The sequence below is a fragment of the Haemorhous mexicanus genome, chromosome 3 (assembly GCF_027477595.1).
Source record: "Haemorhous mexicanus isolate bHaeMex1 chromosome 3, bHaeMex1.pri, whole genome shotgun sequence".
Classification (NCBI taxonomy): Eukaryota; Metazoa; Chordata; class Aves; order Passeriformes; family Fringillidae; genus Haemorhous; species Haemorhous mexicanus.
This window is the reverse complement of record NC_082343.1, coordinates 70,779,083-70,791,665: the sequence shown is the minus strand read 5'-3', so window position 1 is coordinate 70,791,665 and position 12,583 is coordinate 70,779,083.

Genomic DNA, 12,583 nt, shown 5'->3' with positions numbered 1-12,583 from the left:
AAGCCCTGGTTTGTGTCCCGGGCTCCCTCCGGACGGACACTGCAGCACCGCTGGCCCCGAGCTCCGGAGCTGCCTCCCCTCCCCTCCCCTCTCCTTTTCCCGGCCTTTCCCTGTGAGCAGCACAGCTAAGGGCTGCCTGGAGCTGGGCAGAGAAAGGCAGCCTATGGCCCGGCACTGATAGCCTGTGAGCTGGCACACTCCCACCATTACCCTTGCAAAAAGCCCATTTTCACCCCCTGTCATTCACGGGCTGAACCAACACTTGCTCCGGCAGCCGCCAAATCGCTTTTCCCTGGGAAGAAAGCGCTCCCAGGGAGCGAGGCTGCCTCGGCCGCGGGGAGCGCAGGAGTGCACCGTCCGTGCCAGCCACCCTGTCCTCCCTCCTTCATTAGGCGAGGGATTAGGGCTCTCCCTGCAAATCCTGCTGCTGAGCTTCCCGGCCGAGTGCTGCTCCTGCTCCCTGTGTGATGCCTCGCGGTGCGATGGAAAAATTGTCCCTCTGGGAGTTAAGGCTACTGTGAGACACGATGCTTCAGAGTGGGCAGGCGGGAAGGGCAGGGCTCACCTGGAGGTGCCAGAGCTGCCTTCTCCTCTTCCACCTGCTGATGCTCAGCGTGCAGCATTGCACAGAGCAGAGCCACTTTTGGAAAAGTCCCTTTGCAAAAGCTCCAGCTTATGACCCAAATTCTCAGTCCCAATTAGGTGACACTAGAGCTGTTGCTGCTATAAAAAGAACTCTTCAGTGGTTGCCTCTCAGAGCTGTAGCCATCCAGGAATATCACAGCAAAGCCACTTTCACATTTTCTGTGGGTTTTTTCCCTGATTATCAGGATACAGACTTCACCACAGTGCTCTGCTTGATGCTTCCAAAATGGCAATAATAACCCAAGTGGTGAGAAATGTTGGATCTGCTGGACTTGCTGCTAGGTGTGGGGCAATTACTCTCTCTTGTCTCCCACCAGATATTCTGCTTTCTGTAGAAATAAGGATTTCTTTGTTATATAAGACCTTGGCAGGACAAAAAGGGGACTGTGAAACATTCAGTCTTTCCCCAGTACAAAATTCAACACAAATTCCCCTCCTGTCCCTCTGTAAAGGAGAACAATGATTGTGAAACAGTGTGTGTTGCCACGCCACCCACACTTAGACAAAGCAGACAGCCTCAGGAACAAGAGCTTTTAATCTCCTGCCAGCCCCACCAAGGCAGCTGTCTACAAGAGCCTGGGGAAAACCAGGAGGCAGTGCAGCTGACTGTCAGGTCAAAGCCCTCCTCTCCGAGTGTCCATGGCCAGTGGAGAGAGGCCTGAACAGCCTCCCTTGCTGCTGCTGGGCATGCAGGTATCCATGTTGGTCTGGTTCATTGCTTCTCCTTCTTTCTTTTATTAACCTTGCAATTCCTCTCTCTATTTCAAGAAAGACTGGCTTACCTAATCAACAGGAAGTCTGAAAAACCCCAGCCCATGAAGCAGAGACCAGCTCCTTTGTAAGCACTGTCTCTGGCCAAGGCCAGCCTGTGCTGAGGCTGGCAGGGGTTGACAATGGGGACAGAGGTACTCAGGCCATCCCATGGGGTGCTTCTACTTTGGGCTGCTGGGTAGCAGCTACTCTTGGCTGGGAAAGGCAGTTGAGTTTGTAGAAAATCTGTATAAGCTTTTGTTCTGTTATGGTTTTTCCAATACATGTTGCTCTCACCCAGACTGTCAACAAGAGCACTCCACTAGAGGGCTTCTAAATTAGTGACAAGTTCTAAGTGAAAGGAGGGGCAATCAAATCCAAACAAAGAAGACATAACCCTGATATGCTTCCATTCCTCCTTCCTTCCCTCCCACCCTTTATAAGGAAAGAGATTACTTGGAGGAAAAAGCACAGCACCCAGAGAAAAGCTGCAGCTTACTTGTTCCCTTATTTTGTTGTGCTGCTGATGTGCGTGATCCATGCTGGGAGCAAGGAGTCACCTGTGAGCACTGGTGGCTGAGGGAGCCTGGACCAAAGGGAGCCCCTCACCCTGCACAGTGCTGTTCCCTGAACTTGCACTAGCAGGAGCTCTATCAGAGATTGGGTGTGAGCCAAAGTATGAAAAGAAGATAAAAAGGCTGATAGAGAAAAGGAGAAGGCAAATATAAAAGAAGATACAACAAATCCTGTAGCCTGCACAAGAGAAGATGAATGTGGGAGTTCCTTATAGCCTACAAATAAATGTCTGGGATACACTCAGAGAAGACTTAAAGGGTCATTATTTAAAAGGAGCAAGATAGTCTAGCAATTGAACTTCAGGTTCAGACAGGCTGGGGATATGCATTGGATTTGTTTACACGGGAGAAAGGGTTCCTCAAATCTAGACCGGACAGTCTGCAGGCAGAAATGCTGTAGGTCAACAGGAAGCTTCTGCACTCAGTTCTGGAGGTGTCTGGCTCAAAATAAAGCTCTGTGTTGGGTGAGGTAGAATATGAAGATGTAGTGATCTCTGAGATTTTAAATTATAGGTCAAGTGACAGGCCATAAATCAGGAGGGATTCCCTTTGTTAACTCCCTGTGTTCATCATTGTACAGATGAACATTATGGACACATAATGTGACCAACTTGATGGAGCTGAGGATGTTTGTATGCCTCAGGCCTTGATGGGACTCAATTAGTCTGAGCATTTAAGAAGAACTTCTGTATTTCTCTCTCAAAGGGTCAGAAGTTACTCGTCCTAAATGGCGTTTGGCGCTGCTGAGTGCCTCAGCTTTGATTTCATCCAATCAAGATTGAACTGATCTGCTACTCCTTGTAGTTTTCTCCAATTTTCTGTGCTCATCAGGTCAGGCTCCAGCCCTACAAATACTTAGGCACAAACCTTTATGCACATCAAATAGTCCCTCAGTGCAGCTGCACTGGTCGGATGAAAGCACATCCTGAAGTCTTTGAAGAACTGAGGCCTGGGGTCCTGGAGGGAAGCTACTCTCAGCTTGTAATGCCAGTTAAATGTTAGGCACTCCTATGGCATGATGAAAATACTAACAACTGCTGTTCAGTATTATTTTCTGCATTGTGTGCATTTTTTCCCAAACGTTTTATAGCAGCACTGATATTCAGGAGAACAGCAGAAGCTGTTTACTTTCTGAGTGCAGTAGTTTATCCTGTTGGGAAGGAAGGAAGGAAGGAAGGAGAATAAAGACAGGTATTTTCAATAGCAGTAATTGCTGCTGTGACAGACATCTGCAGAAGGCAAAGGGAGAGCTGGGACACTGCTGTGCTGAGGGCTGCTCTAGCCACCAACAGCAACACGTCTGTCTTCTCATTGCTGGGGACTTGCTCTGATCTCAGGACAGGCTTACACGGGTTTCAGATCCTATCAGGCCTCTCATACCTCTGGCCTCCCCCTTTTCTTATGTGACTACTGATTTTAGGACTCATGTTGTTGTTTTAAGAGAGAGGGACTAACCAAGTTTTCTTTAAGCCCAGTTTGTTTTAAAGAAGTATCCACTGGATGCTCCGAATGGTTTTTCACCTTTGGAAAGGCAAGCAAAGATATTCTGCTGGGCCAGATTTCCATACTGCCATGGCAACTCTGCTGCAGGACCCCAGGTAGATATTTTAAAGGTGTACTTGGTATTTTCAAGAGACCTTCAAAGGGCTGACAGTCACGTAGACACAGTCTCAGTGTGCAGTTGAAGACAAAAGTTGGCAACTGCCAGATGACTATAAAACTGATTGAATAAAGTGATTTTTAATGATAGTAATTTCCTGATTTGATGCATAATAGGCAACTGCACTCTGGATCCTGTTAGCAGAAGGTACATGGAAAAATGTCAAGGTAACTTTTTAGACCCAGAGGCTGCCTCTCCACTATAATAAAACAGAGCAGAGATCATTACCTGGCCCGAGGGCTGCAGGCACAGCACTGCTCGTATCTGCACTAGTAAATTCACTTCCCCCCAAAACTGGATCAGTGTCTGTGCCCTAACTCCTGCAAAGGGTGCCAGACCCATGCTGAGCCCTGACTGTCTGGGAGAGTGTGAGCAGCTGGAAGTCCAGCATCACTGAGGAAAAGTTGAGCTTGGTTCGTTGCTTTGAAGATGCCTGAAGACTACGTGGGCTGTGCATGGAGCTGAGGTGTTACAATCCATACATGAGCTGCTAAATTTAGATGGTGTGGCCACCCTGCCTAAAGTGCTGTGTCTTTTTGTCCTCCCCTCCAGCCTCCTCTCCGTCTGGGCGAAGTTCAGGCTGCCCACACATGTGTATGAGCAACGCGGGTGCTAAGTGAGACTTTGCTGAGATTTTAATTGACAGCTGGGCTTTGCCCTTCTGTACCACTGCAATTGCATCCTCTGGGCTATGTCTGTGGGAGTGCATTTGCCCATGGCAAAGGTCTGGAGAGTGAGTTCTGCAGTCCACTTAATGTCACCTTCTCGCTGCTGTCATCATAACCCAGGCTGGGTGTCAGGAGTGCCGCTCATCCATGCGTGTGCACCCCGGGCTGCCTCCCAGCACTCTGTGACCTTGCCTTGAATCAAATACATGACTCAGGGAAGCATTTTTGCCTCGGTTCTCCATTGTTTTTATCAGGATCCAGCTGCAGTTGGGGCAGGACTAAGTCCTCTGAAAGGTTTTGAGTTGGTCTGAGTCTATTGTGGGGAAGAACTTCAGGAGGCTGGGAAAACCTCACAAGTACAGATTAGATATGAGCTTTTTCCTGTTGTTTCAGTGTCATTATAGAAACTCCACAGCATTATTTGCAGTTGTTTCCTTTATCTGCCTGCTGGCTTTCAGAGAGGAAATTTGCCTGTGTTTTGACACAGCAGTAAGAGCTAACTGTGTAAAACTGGACAAGATTATTGGAGGCACAATGCAAGCCCCCCACCACCAATACAGCAACTGTTCTAAATATCCTACTTCCAAACAGCTTGCTACAGGGAACATCTGCCATTGTCTACAGTTGCAGCAGCATCTCAAATAAGCAGTTTCTAAATATCACCTTTCATAGTTTCTTAAAAAAAAAAATTCCAGTTGCCAGTTTATCTAACCTTACCTGGGTCTCTCAACAAAAACTACTTGGGGCTTGTTTTCTGTTGAATGTAGCTTAAGTGTATGGAAACAGAAGCCAGAGTGTTAATTTCTTCTGTTCAGAGTGAATGAGTAATGTGAGCATATTCAGCATCTTCAGAACAGTGACACTGAATGAATCCTCTGTGCTCAGAGGTACTCTGGTGAGTCTCTTAATTTTTTTTTTTTGTTGAAGCCCTCTTCATATTGAAAGGAGGAAGGTGGTAGAGGGTGCTGTGCTGGCCAGAGCTGCCAGGTCAATGCTTGCTGGTGGCTGATTTCTTCTGGGACTTCACTCTGGGCACTGCCAAAGGGCCATCCTCTCTCATTGCCCTCACATGATGCAGAGAACCAAAAGCACTTTTCAAAGTCATCTGAATCACGGGCTGGTCCTGACTGCTTATGCCATGCTAATGGCTCTGCTGTAGTGCCAGTCCCAGAAACTCAGAGAGAAGGCCAGAAGGGACTGTGGGGCCATCTGAGTGTGTCTAAACAGCAAATTTTACACCATGCCTGGTCACCCAAGCTTTGGGAACAACAATTCAACAATTACTTGTTTCATTCAAGTAGTTGTGCCTAGACAGAAAGCTCATACTTTTCTTATCAGATGTCACCCCAAGAACCCAGCATGGTCAGCAGAGACAAAAAGGTGCAGAGATACTCACACAGATGCAACTCATTTCAGCCTGAAGAGGAAGAGTCTGTTTGAAGAAATGATCCGCACCATGAAAGTACTTGTGGTTCTCTAGAAACTGAAAGGGTTCCTAGCTACATGTACCTGTCCCCACTGGAGGACACTTAAGGGAATCTGACCTAAAACAAAGGCAGAGAACTGCCACATCCCTCCATATATTGTGTTGTAGTTCATTCTGTTAAATACAAGAATTTGTCTGGCTTGAAATTCCCATTGTCTGTCTTCCTATCCCCTCTCCTTCTTTGGTTAAAAGGTCTCTTGGTACCTTGGTAGTCTTCCCTCAGAGAGTCTCTCTGGAGCATAGATAAACATGCATGACCTATTAGTCTTATGAGAAAAAACCCCAACCTTTTTTCCCTTATAATGAACCTTTACCTTTTCGTGCACGAAGATGCCCACAGAAAGGGGGTTATTGCCATCACTAAAACTGCTTTACAGTTTTGGTGAGACAGGCTCTGAGGCAGGAGTCCAACCTTGGGATGCCTGGATGAGGTCCCAGATGAATTGGATTCCCCAGGAAATGTCAGGGTTACTGCTTGTTTCTGAACTCATTTAGGAGAGCAAATATGTATTTGACTGAAATAAAAAACCAAGCCACTGCTGCAATTTCCCCCCTGATATTAAACTAGTGCTTAATTTAAAAAAAATCTGACAGATGGCAGGGCTGTACCTAATGCAAGACTGAGCATTTCTCCAGTGAATTTAAGGTGGTCTGAAAGAGACCTAAAAAGGCAAGGGGTGGAGGAATAGATGCATTATTGAGAATATATAAAAGAAAACCCTAATATCTTTCCTACTTTAATTTACTTCGGGAAGGTTTTTTTCCTTTTTCCTAATTAGCCATGCCTGGTTTATTCAGAAGCCTCCTGGGTGTCTGCCCAGGTACTCCAGGGTATCCTTCCTCTGGTAACTGGTCAGCAGGAATGGAAGGATGAGGTATTAGGTACAGTGCCTGTGTCCCTCAGCTGTAGCTGAGGTCTCCTAGGCAGGAGACCAGAGCAGTGATGAGAGGACACCTGCCTCATGAATGATCTGGCTCCAGCAGCACTAAACCTTCTGTTTCTCTCTTCCATTTAGATTTCCCTGGTTTTGCTTTCTGCCACTGCATTGTCCCACTTGGAGTCAGCACCATGTCCCCCTCCACAGGAGGAGACAGAATTGTAATGAGGCAAAAAACCATTAGGTGACATCTTTGAGTGCAACTTTTGCAGAACAGATATGCAGAGTTTTGTAGCTCTCAGTAGGACATGACACATGTATAGAAAATGCAAATGAAGTAATCCTTTAAGCAAAACAGTACTGAAAACATTGGATCTCATTATTCTCTTGTTTGAACTGTCCTGTGTGCTTTTCTGGATTGCAAATGTCTGATTCAGGTGCAATCATTCACCAGGAGACTGCTGCCTTAACCCCTTCCTGTTTGTTTTTTTTCTTATCCTTCCCCTTCCACCCACATGGCAAATGAGACTTGGGCAAGTCACCTGCTGATTCCTTCTTGCCATCTCTTCTCTTTCATCCTGGTGGTGACACTCAATATGTTATTTGAACCGAAAAATTGGGATAAAATAAATGGACATAGTTGTGCAACAGAGGTGTTTGCTTTCCCCCTGATGATTTACAGGGAATTCTGCAGTAGGCATGCAAGAGGAAGGATAACTGTACAACTGAATTATTGAGAGGGTCAACCCAACACAACTCAGGTGCATTTTCCGGCAAGCTGGGCAAGCTTGCAATCCCTCTTTTGAGTTGATGTGGGGTTTTGATCGGATGTTTGTAGATTTTGATGCTTTTTCTCTAAAGGAAAATGAAAAAACCCAAGCGTGAATGATTAAACTGGGTTTTCCATTGGTTTTGCACTTTGATACAAATACCCTGAGGTGAGATTCTTAAGTAGAAAAATAAAGAAATTTCATACCTTCATTTCCATACCCTTGTCATAAAGAGGTATGGGGGTTTTTTCTCTTGGATAATTCGATGCTTTGTAGACCCTGAAAGACACAGCCTGAGGGCTGGGACAAGAACTCTCTTATGCCCTTTCCAAAATTTTCCCATTCAAGCATTTGAACATGGGCTGTTACCATCTTTGTGAACCCTGGACCCTGGCCAGATCTGCTGTGCCCACCCAGCATATTTGCTCTTTGGACTCTCCATCACTAGTTCCCCAGCTTCTGCTTTTTTTTAATGTACCTTCGAATGAAGGAATAAATCCTTTCAGCCCTGAAACTTGGAGCAGCTTCCTTGTGTGCAGGAGGAGGGATGTGGTGGTGACCTTCTTCTTTCATGAGGAGAAAGAAGTGGAGATGATGCCACCAGCAGGAAGAGCAGCAGGCACAGCCTTCCTTCCCCTTTCTAGCTGTTTCACTTCCTGAGACACTTGGCATGGAAAATGGGCACCAGGTCTGGCCAGTGCCCTACAATTTACATGTGTTTCTGGGTCTGTAGAGATCATCATATACTTTTCCTGCAGACCAAAGAGATGAGTTTGTGTTTTGGTGCCAAAATAAATCTGGAGATAGCAATGTGAATGCATTAGTATTTATGTGGGATTTTTTTTTTTAAGGTTAATAAAGTATGTACTGTGAATAAAATAAAATTAAAAAAAAACCCCAACTGATGGCTTGGGAAAAAATACAACTCTTTTTTTGTGTCTCTCCCATGCCTTACCCTCAAGGAAGGTTTGGGCAGGACATTGACTAGGACCTTATTTTCATTTCCATCAGGAATGTTTTTTAGCTGGCACACAAACTACATGTGCAAATAGTTCAGGAGCTTGGGAAGCTGCTTTACTATTTCCTCCTATAACTAACAATGGAAACCCTTTGAGAACTGTGCAAGCCTCAGTGGACATTCACATGTCTCCTGACATGCAGGATTAGCTGCCCTGCTCAAATATTTATCCTGACTGTGCTTCTCCCTGAGGAGCAGCTGCCTGCCTGCTCTGCAAAGCAGCTCGGCTGTGGGGGAGAAAGGAAGGGGAGGCCGGAGCTGCCAGCGCTGGGGTGCCCACAGAGCTGGGCTATGAGGAGAAAAGCTGATTTGCAAATACACTTTGGGCTGATCTGAGTTTGTTCTGTCACAGTGAATTCAGCATCAAACTGAAAAAGCAGAGCCGCAGCACTGTGTGCAGAATCGGCCAATTCCAGCGTGTAATAGGTTAGCTCGGCACAGTCGAGCTACTTTGCCTTGCTCGGTGGGCCCCCAATTTGTCTTCATTTTTATTCCTTCACTTTAGCTTGCTTTTTGCAGCCTGTGCCTTTCTGGATTGATTGCACAGAGTCTGCCCCACAGAGCTAGGCAGAGCACAGACTGATCCTGTTCGGTGTGTACAGATATTTTTAAATGATCTGTTAACCAGAAACATGGAAACAGGCTGTCTTTGATGACAAATATTCAACTTAAAAAATTCTGAGAATTTCCAGTTTCACATTTCAGAGTTATGTGCTTTGGAATACAAGCACTTTATGGCATCTTTTCTGTGTTTAAGGCATGTTGGAAGAAAATAAGATACAGACAACTGCATGCACATAAATCAGTTTTGAAAATGGGACCTAGTTTTAAACCTGCATGTAAATTTCTTCATATACAAGGTCTCCTCTTATAGAAAAACTTTATGAATTAGTTTGGAAGCAGAGCACAGCTGAAACAGAAACAGTGGCACACTGTGGGTATATGGTATAGCTGCTCTTGTACAAAGCATTTCTACCCCTCCAACAGTGACCTTGGTGTTGCACATGCTATTGCTGAAGTGAGTATGCAGGAAAAGATGAATTTCTGTCTCATGGAAATACCTCCATTATCCTGGGAGAAGTTCCTTAGTCAGCTTGTTGAGAATGTGCTGTTGTGGTTGGTGCTCCAGGAGGAGAGGTATGGAACATTTTTGAGTGCAACTTTTGTCTGAAACTCAATTTGAAGAGAAGCAGAAATGGCCCAAATTTACAAAAGCTGAGCAGCTGACCAGCAGAGAAGAGAGGAACCTCACAACAGTGCATTGGTGGTGGGCGGCTGATTCTTCTGCAAGGACCATCACAGCTCCTGGCCTCAGGCTTCCAGCTGGGAACTTCACCATGCCTTTGAGCATGGTTAATCCCAGGACCTGGTGCATGCCATGCTGTCTGGAAACAAACCTGCCACTCCCAGCAGGGAGATGTCTGTGCCTTGGCATGCCCAAGTTGCCAGAAATAGCAAGCAGAGCTTCTAGCAAAATCCATCATGTTTTTGGAGCACTGTTGTTTTGAAGAAGGCAGCTTCCTTCCAAAGCTCAAGTGAGCAAATGAGCAAACAGCATGTGAGACAGGGTGAGCCAAGGGCAATGTTATCATATAATGTTCCTATTCCTTTTTACCCATCTGTTTATTTATTTGAATGAAGAGACACAAACTGTAGGTTTGACTGAAACAGGAGTCTCTCTGCAACATCTGTGCCCAAAGAACAATGAAACAGGACAATGTGCAAAAATCTTCCTGTCAAAAGGTGAATTCCCACCTCTGGTGTGGGTCTGGAACTAAAACCTGGTTATTAGGAATGACCAAATCCAACCCTGGCTTTGATGGATTTTATTGCAGTAACTCCACCAAGCCCAGCAGGGAGCATTGAGAATCCTGGCCCACAACAAGTATCAATAACGAATACCTCTGGCATTTTGTCTAAGACCTTTTATCCAGTTAGAATGCATGGTTATATCAATTTATGGATTTTAACTCATACTTTTCCATCTCTTAAGACAATGGATTTACATGGCATATTTCACAGACGGGAAGGTGATTTTTTTTCAGCAAAGAAATGTGTGCAATATGTAGAGGCCACTGAATATACAACTAAATTACATTTCAGTTCAGGGTGGTATTAGAATGGCACCAGATAGCAGAGCAGGTTTAGTTCAGGAAATGAATGATGCTTTATGTAATCAAATCTGCAAGTGAGATTTGGCAAGGAGGATGCATACAGAGAAACTATTGCTGAGTCTGGACATGGCATTAAAAACATTACTTCTGAAGTTGTGGGGGATCACTAAAAACCTGCAGGAGAGGAAAAGGGCAGATCGCCTCCATTTATTGAAATCAGAGCCAATACTATGAAATCAGAGCCAACTACTACAATTGAAATCAGAGCAGAGACACAGACTCCCACACTCAGTAGTCAAAGCCCTGGTGCACTATTTACGCATAGGAGTTAGTGCTGCTGTCTTTGTGGTCTTATGGCTACTTATGCATGCAGGGATCAGTGTTGCAGGTACTGCAAGGTCCAGCCTCACTTAAGTGCATTTGCTAGGGAAAGGCAGTGAAGGCACGTTGTTGTTCTGGAGCTGAGTCCTACCATAGCAGGAGTGGTGCTCCTAGCAGCAGGCCCTTCTCAGGCTGAAGAGGAGAGGTATGCTGATTGATTTGCACGCATGTGAGCGTTCCTCCAGCCACCTAAAATGACATTTTCATGTGATATATCACCAGAATGTCCTCCTCGGGGAGGAGCATTTCTTTCACTCCTTCCAAACCCAACATTTTTTATCAATCAGCTAAATTATACTCTAAACACAATTCGAAGTTTCATTCTTTAAAGCTCAGATAACATGTTCTCCAGGCGATTCCAACAAAATACACCATATAAAACCATTGTGTAATCCTACAGAAATATCTCTCTCCTATTTCCCAAGACTGGGGACTGTTATTGACATCAGACCAGTGTTTGCCAGGTCACACAGAGCATTCCCAGCCCTGCACCGGTCACATTCTGTATCTCTGCAATGATAAAGACACATTTCAAATGAATGCTGTGTGCTACCCTTGCAGTACTAGAAGAATGGATGTACTAATCCTCTTGCCTTCCTCACTTCTTACAGGCTGGAGAGTGAAAGGGATGTCTTTGGGGCTGCAAGAGAAAACTGAACCTGGAATGGCCTCAGAGAGCCAGCACTGCTCACTATTATCCCACTGAAAGGCTGCCAGGAGAGGTTTAGCAGACTCCACCCTTGGAGGTTTTCCAGATCCAAATAGACAGAGCCATGAGTAAAGGCAGACTGATCTTAGAAGAAACCCTGCATGAGCTGGGCTTGGGCTAGAGACACCCTGGGCCCTCTTCCAGCCTCAACTACCTTCTGATTCCATGAAAGAAGCTATGTTTTGATAGGATACAGAAGAGACTTTAGAGAAACCGGTGTGCTATGTTCATAAGCTTTCAAGGGGAAGCACAAGCTTCAGTCTGCACTGCCACACACCAGAGTAACATAATGAAATGAAATGATCTGCTGCATCCACTTGTCACCCAGGTACTGCCTGACCTTCATCTTGAGTTATGTGACAAAGTGATTGTGCTGAAGAAAAGCAGTTTTTCAGTGTTTTACAGCTAAATGCTCAAGAGTTTGGAGGGCAGTTCAGGCTGCATTTGTAACCATAGAGGGCATGTGATGCTCCAAGTCCTGGAGCCAAGGAGAAGTGCTAGGACTGGATTTGATTCCCTACTCCCACTACTGCCTATGTCCACGCATGGCTGCTGTGTCAGTGTGGTCTTTGGCAGCCTCCCCTAGTAACTCTTGGGCTTCAAGAGGTACCTGAGCAAGGACAAATGTGAAACAAAAACATTTACCAGGGCACCACCAACATCTCTGCTGCAGGGCTGGAGCTTTTGTCTTACCCTGCTGACCCTCACTTGTTAGCCTAAAAATCAAACACATCACCTTGATAGTATGAAGGGGGAGGGAATTTGGAGATTTGAACTATCTTGTCCTTAAATGCCATGACACAGCAATAGGACAAGGTGCATACTACAGGGAAAAGTAGATTATAGTTTGGGCTTTCCCATTAGGATTCCATGGAAAGAAACAGTGTCGAATATGCAGCAACATTTTAACACTTTATAGCATCTCCTTC